The sequence below is a fragment of the Cebidichthys violaceus genome, unplaced genomic scaffold (genome assembly GCF_023349555.1).
Source record: "Cebidichthys violaceus isolate CVI_PGR_0920_01 unplaced genomic scaffold, fCebVio1.0.p SCAF_12, whole genome shotgun sequence".
NCBI lineage: Eukaryota > Metazoa > Chordata > Actinopteri > Perciformes > Stichaeidae > Cebidichthys > Cebidichthys violaceus.
Window position 1 is genome coordinate 10,875,850 of NW_027176285.1, and position 8,278 is coordinate 10,884,127.

Below are 8,278 nucleotides of genomic sequence, written 5' to 3' on the forward strand. Positions count from 1 at the left end.
TGCTAAATCCTTGATATGCAGCTCATTCCTCCGTCTTCAGTGAGCAATTCATTGACTCGCATACGGAGCTAAATTGGGCTGCGGGAGAATGCTGATGGGGATCCGCGGCGCTGTATCAAGAGACTCGATGTTGTGGCATTTGGTCTACCACAGACGGAATTACATTCCCGGCTTAATGGCTGTGGAGCATGTCACTGTCACTGTCCATCCTTATCTTGGGGTCTCTCACCGGTCCCGGTCGCTCTGAAGTGGGTCAGGAATGTCACGGTCATACAAAAAAAAGTGACCTGAACTCACCCACAGGCTGAAGTGTTAGAATCTTTATCCCCCAATAGTCTTTAATATATACTGTATATAAACGGTAGGCTTCCTGCAGAGAATTGGCTACAAATAAATTATAACGGTGTTGTTTTTTTGTGTTTCTGTCTGAAGACGCATAATAAGCGGCGTTATCACAATGATGCTTGATCAACGTCTGCTCTATTTTGATGTCTCAGGTAAAGAGTTGCAGTTGGACACACTGGCAGATTACAGAGCCCAAAGTCTGTAATGCTTTCAGCTAAACCGGATGAGATTATGACATTTTCAGCACCCAATCCACAACTGGCCTCTATGAAAGCATTAATGACAAGAGTTGTTGTTTTTATTATTATTACATCACAAATATAACAGAAATACTCAATAGTGACTAACTTCTTTCTTGCGGCGCTGTTCCTGGTGATGGAAAGTCTCACTGACACTCGGGAGGATGGCAGCTGTCTTCATGGAATCCAGTTAAAAATAGCTTAGTCAAAACCGCTTCCCACCCATCCCCCAACCACACCGTCATTCTCTGTGCCCCCCCCCCCCCCCCACATCACCAAGTTAGTGATGATTAGCAGCTCTTCAGCACATCCTGCGTTGCTTTGCTGACACATTCATCATCTCGACATGTGCCAATTCACTCCCCAGTGGGTGCACCTTTTGGGTCTTAAGGCATTCCTATGAACAGTGGTGAATGACTCAGGTGTCTCCCATACGTGTGCCAGCCGTGCTGTTCAGGTCACACACTATTGTGTGGGCTGGACACCAGCTCCTCTGATAGAGCGTGCTACAATTTTCCCTAATGGGTAATTTTGTCTGTCCAGATAATCCAAATCCAATAATCCACTGAGGGACGAGGGAGACCTCGCCCCCTGTTTCTCTTCTCTCTGCACACCATGCTGACATGGTGGTGCACTGCGGATCTAAGGTTACCAGTGTCCATTTTTTTTCTTACTCTGCAGAGCAACAGAATAGGATTCAGACCACTTGTATTCGTAACATTATACCAAAGGAAATCTATTCGTAACCAGATTGTTTTTTGAGCCATGTTAGTTTAAGGAATGGCAATGTTGGTCGGTCTGTTAGTCCACCACTTTGTTCCAGACTGAAATTTCACTACAAATATTTGGTCGAGACATTCATGTTCCCCTCAGAATGAACAACCTTTCATCCAGGTCAAAATTTCACTTATTCTTATTGGTTTATGACCAAATACCCACGCAAAACTATCGACATTCCTATCATCCGCAGCTGTACTTTGTTTTGTTTATTGCTAAGTCGCTAATGTTAGCATGCTAACACTTTTTAGATGGTAACATAACTGCTTAGCATCGGCATATTATCATTGTGATCATGTTAGCTTGCGGATGTTAGCATTTAGCTTCAGGTGCCTAAGTACTGCCTTGAAGAGCCGCTAGCCTAAGAACATATATCTTCTCTTAGTCCACACATTATAAAGTTAATTGTTATATTACTTTACTTTGATTGGCATGTCAAATATTTTTACTCGCCAAAAAAGTAAAAGTTTTTCCAAAACAACCCACTGCTTTAAATCCAAAGCAAGGGAAAATATATTTGCTTTATACTTTGCCTTTGTCTTGCATCGTCACATTTACTATTAATATTAATTTCAAAAGGTTTTTTTTTTATTTGTTTTATTGTGTGCATGTTGCAACTCATCGCCCCCAGCTGCATGTCTGTCCCTTCTTTAACTGCTGTTACTCAGCCCTGTATACTGGTACCAGAATGTAAGGACACGATTACTTTGTGGGCCAGTATTCATTATCAAATGCTAAGCACAGCTTTGAGCCTTATAGCAGCACTGACACAAGCAGCATGCATGATAAATAACACCCGAGCGATACCAGGAAGTCCATCCCAACCTCACAGCCTTTAATTACCTACCTGCCTCAGTTCCTCCTCGTTCCTCCTCTTTCCCTCTCTGTCTTTAAGTGACTCACAGGGATTACGCAGTTCAGTGTCATTACTTATCCTGATACTTCAAAGGAGCTTTATACTGAGAGTTTTAATTTAAATCAAACTCCATTTCGTCTTCCAAGTATCCACAAAGTGTCCAGAAAGTGAGCCCTGCCTCTGCGGGGACAGTCGACACCCCCTCCCCATTTACGCGTGACACTAGAAAAACATGTGCATGCAACAGCAATTTCCACACTTAGAATGGATTACTGAGAATGGGTTCAACGTCTTAACAGACTTGACCATGGATGTCAGGCGTTATCACAGGCGTCAGGGGGAAGGCATCGCCACACTGTTTCCTTTTCCATCATTCAAATGTAAACATTAGGGAACATCTGAAATGAGACAATAAACTCCACCAGTCGGCGGAAAACATAGTGCATGTCTTGCTCTGACAGTATCTCGAGCACACTTGAGATTCGCCCCTTTTGCCACAAAAGCTGTTTTTCTGTTGAAGTGTGTGAGCTGAGCCACAGCTGGCTTCCCAGCCTCACCTCTAAATGTCCCACTCAGGTGAGCATTCGCTGCTTCTATAGCGCTGGCATTCAGTTTGAGCTTATGGTCTAAGTCATCAATCAACTTTGTCAGAACTGATCGCAAAAGTAACTTTGGTGTTATCTTCTCCATCCTCCTGAGGTATAATTTGATTGCAGTGGTTTTGATATCGCGTGGAATCTGTTTTGCAGCAGAAGACTTGCATCATTTCGTCAATAACCCTCTGGGACTATTTCAGTTTGAGCTCTTGAATCTCCGTCAACACTTGCTGTAGTTAATTCTCTCATTTGCTGAATCAAGGGCTTTCCCTCTTTTCACTAAGCAAGCGTCTTGCATTTTGGATGCATGTTAAACACTGCTGGTGTCAGCAGATGTGTTGTGCTGCTCAAATTTAGGGCACATAAATGAACTGACTCCATATCCAGATTTTGGTCATCAATAACGGTATCACCTTTTTTTCCTTTTTCTTTTTTTTAGACAGTGGCATGTTGGCTCTAATAACGCCATGTCAACTCAAACATGCCATAAAGATAATGAGAATGAACTTTAAAGCGAGTTGTTTTAACAGGCCACGTGGCCAAACTACCAGTCGCCAATGGCTTTTCTTTCTCATTGGTCAAAGAGGATAAGCATAGGAATCATCGGCTATGTACTCACTAAGCTTTTACATTAATGACATCCATGTTTGATTGCGGCTAATGTCAGCCACAGTACTGATCCAATCTGTTGTTTGTTGGCTTTCGCTCCGTTAGCAAATGCTTCAGAATGATTCTCACTGTGTAGCTTTAGCCTTTGCCCGATATGTCTATTCTAAAACCTACAGATCTACAGATACAGTATTGTTTCTATTTTGTAGCGTATTTGAGCGATCTGACGTAGGATTAAGAAATCATTTTGTGTGCTGCTGGCTATATTCTCCATGCCTATATTTAAATTGTATATTAATAACGAAATAAAGTCGAATTAGCTGATCATTTTTTTTGTGGCAAGTTTTGTAGGCTGAACACTTTCTATTAAGGCATCCTTCTAAAGTATAGTATTAGTTATACAACTAATGACTTTATTAATTGTTAATAAATGATGTAGACTTGATGTTTAAAAGCCATTATTAACGACTTATTAACATGTACACCCACAGAAGTGATGATACAATTGCATTATTAAAAAAAGAGAGGCTAAATACCAGCCATTAGGATTGTGGCAACCCAAAATCTGTTGTCATTAATGGCTTGCAACTGATCTATAAAACATTAATATATTTTTTTGGATCAATAAAGCTATTAGTTACAAATAGAAAGTGGTACCAAGTGTATTCAGTGTATGTTTGTTAGAGAATGGCTGGTTGTGGATGTATGGAGGTGCTACACATGGCACAGCAGTGTGGAATAACGAGACATGACGGTCCACATCCGTGAACTTTGTTTCACGCGCTCTCCTTACTGCTGTCAATCTAAATGAAACGTGTTGATGTTTTTTTTACTCTTCTCAACAGTCGGAACACCACATGAGAGATTACAAAGGCCAAGACGCGTGACCGTATATCACTACGAGAACACACGTCGTCACTTGGGACAACAGCACACCGACGAGAATGATCAGCGTCTCTTTAGAAAAATGAGTCTGTAATTGAAATCTTTCAAAAACTGTTGCTCTGTCTGATTTTTCTGACCTATTTTAGACCTCATCCGACCTTTTGTAAGCTCCTTTTAAACTGTACAGAGAAATTAAAGTAACTATGAAATGAAAGGAGACTAAGTCTCATGTTTTATTCATGCAAGTGAAGGTATTAATATTTACAGAATTAAATTATGGACAAGGCAGGCTCAGGTCAGATGAGGTGTTCATTTTAACTTTTCATGAAGTAGTTCAGCTTATGATTGTGTAAATGATGCTTTCCCTCAGGTGCTGCCGGTGATCTCTGCGTTTATTACAAAAGCCTTGGCAGAGTGTGGGAGGTGTAGGAGCCAACAACTTCACATGCTGTAATTACACTGATGGCAATTAAAGTTTGCCTATAAGTACCCTTGTCCCCGCTTGTGGGATGTTCAGTGTTTAATGGCTATCATTAATTTAAATGGGTATTACACCGTACTGTATAGTAAGCAGTTGTTGTCCTTATTTAAGGATTAGCCTGTCCAGATGTAGTCCAGATGTAGTTGTTGTTTAAACACCAATCTTATGTAACTGTAAGGGTTGCAATGTGAGTGCCTGGCTTGAGCGCAACAATGATTTATATACTTTGATGCAGCATTACATTTAAATGAAAAATTACGTAATATTGTCTGCAGGCCTTAAAAAAAAAAGTCGTCACGCATTAAATTAATTTACCTAAAAAAGGCCTTAGAAGGTATTAAAAAAGTTCTAAATTTTATTCATAAAAGTCTTAATCCCCCCATTTTCTGACACTTACCTTAGCCCAGGTTGTATTAATTAATTATTGTGCTATAATGCTGGAAAGTACTAAAAAAACTAATGATTTAATCATACTTTCACTGTGGTCTCTATGGTCATAAAATGGATATTAAAGTGGACATTTTATGTGGTATTGAAAAGGACTTAAGTCTTCAATTTAACTTTGATAACTCTGCAGAAACCCTGTGAGTGACGCTATCAACAGGGATATCAGATCCTGTGACTGAAGGAAAATATGTTTCTTAATATAAAGCTTTCCTTCTTTCTCCCTCCATTGATTTGTTCTGTTTGTGTTGACTGAGAGTCCAGCAGGCCTAACCGGATATTACATCCTTGAAAGCACTCAGGGAACCAAACACGATGCGGTTTTGTGACCTCACCGGTCTCTGATCACTTCATAACAGACACGGACAGCACAGTGCCCTCAGAAAGAATTCACTCCTGGTCTTTGTCAACGCTGAATACAAAAAATGGAATCAGGAAATAGTCGGAAGCTGTCATTTCCATCACTTATTTTCCCCATTTTTCATTGATAGAATATATATTTGCCAATATTAATACATCCTCACAAATATGCCTTTGGATTCTCCATTGTACTAAAATATAAAGGTGACTCAAAGGCATTATACTTCCATGTTTGCAAGTACTGTAACGTTGGAGGTGAAATAGTGACATAAAGTGTAAACTAACATAAAGAGGTCTGCCCTCGTAAAGACGGAGGTCTTTTCAAACCAAAATGGCCGAGCCGGTGCGTTTCTGTGGATCCGTGGAAAATAAATCCCAATATTGTCCCAGAGATCACAAAGAATGATGGAGAGCTATTTCACCTTCCACCATTTGAACCATGCAGTATTAATAGTGATGTCTGGTGCCAGATATACAGTGGCACAGTGATTACTTAGTATTACAAATAGGGACAGGTGGATGTATGTTGGGAGACACTGCAACATGCTCACAGACTCTGAGTCAAGTAAATATAGCTGTGAATGTAAAGCTCAGGAATGTGACCAGGATAGCACAGACAGTGGAGGCTGCAGTCCAACCAGGCATGCAGAAACTGCTGCTGGGCGAGTTCTTTTGGTACATGGACACGTCATAGGATCAATAATTTTTTTGTAAACCGGACATTACCTTATCAGCCCCTCTGGCTTCTCTACTTTTAACCAGACCAGTCCTCATTAAAGCCACCAGTGGCTGAATCCCAAAGTTGTTCTTAAGATTTGTGAGTCACCGTCCTCCATATCTGCAGTGATTCTCTGAGCCTGTACCGAAAGGGACGATATCAGCTCCCCGCTAACGCTGTAGACTAAAGATTAACTTTAAGCCCTTACCTTACGTGCTTAATGTGGTGATATTATATACCAAGTGATGAACGGAAAATTAAGCGGCCCAATAGAGCACTTTGCAACCCTTTGAGGACTCCTTAAAGAGTTATAACAGAGGAACACGGGCTGGAAAAGAACTCATCTGCTATTATTGCTGTTCAGCATGCTTGTGTACCCTCTTGCATTCCAATGACTTAATTCAGATTCATATATTTTGACATTTGAAAGGATTTACTTGTCACAGACAGGTGAGGTAAGTCAGAAAAATATTGCTGTTTTAATGGGATTAACAGACAATAAGAAAAATAGAACGTATTGCCAGTTTTATCTTTTAAATAAAATCCAAAAAACCTATAAAAGAATAAGATTGAAAAGAACTGTGAATGAGTCAACAATGAGAGATGGAGGAGAGATAATAAAAAGAGTCATTCTCACTCTCACAACGTGTTATTTAGAGGACCCTAACACACGCCTCCCTATATTAATTAACCAACTTGAGACGTTCGACTCTTACTCTGGATATAAATGGAATTTGTCAAAAACAGAAATTTTAACACTGAATTACAAACCATCCGAAACTATACAACAAACACTTCACTTAAAATGGAGTTCGAAAAGAATGACATATCTCGGGGTAACTATAACAAAAAGTATTGATGATCTATATAAAGCCAACTATATTAAAGTGGATCGGGACATTAGGAATGATATGGAGAGGTGGGATGTTCTTCCACTAGATCTCAGTTCACGGATAGACACTATAAAAATGAGCATACTTCCAAGACTCCTCTATTTCTATCAATCACTACCAATCGAGATCCCTGAGAAACAATTCAGAGCCTGGGATAAAGTTATTTTAAGGTTTATATGGAATGGCCAAAGGTCAAGAGTCAAGTATACGAAACATTACAGATTGAAAAACATAAAGGGGGCATGTCATTACCAAACCTTAGGGCATATTTCCATGCAGCTCAAATTAGACCAGTAATTTATTGGTGTACCAATGACTATGACGCAAAATGGAAAAACCTAGAACAATATGTTGAAGGAAGGGAAATTCAAAGCCTTATTGGAGATAGAAATATAGCAAAAGATTTACTTGAACAGATGGATGTTGTCACTCGATTTACGTTAGAGATGTGGTTTAAAGTGGTACGAAAATATGGATTAGAAGAAGAGCTCAGGCTTCTACGATGGATAGCCTATGATAGACATTTTATCCCGGGTGCTCTCGATCCGAGGTTTAAACAATGGATTTCATATGGAATAACAGCAACATGCACAGTTATTAAAGATGGAAGTGTTGTGAGTTTCCAGGAGTTGAAAGACAAATACTCACTAAATAACCAGGACCACTTCAGATATTTGCAATTAAGGGACTTTTTCAACAGAGAAATAAAGCACAAAATTAACTTGAAATGGAATAATTCAAACCATAATAGGAGTTTACAACTCAAATAAATATAGAATCATATCGACTTTATATCAACATCTGATGGAAAAATTTGGAAATACAACATTTTATGTAAAACTGAAATGGGAACAAGAACTTGGTGTGAATATTACAGAGGATGAATGGTTGAATATCTGGAGGACACAACAGTCTTCATCATCCTCGCGTACTTGGAGAGAACATTGTTGGAAGAATATAATCAGATTCTTTATTACTCCTCAAACTACAAACAAATATCTGTCTATTGTTCAAATGCTGGAGGAAATGTGGGGCAGTAAATGTAAACCACTCCCATGTATTTTGGTTATGTCCG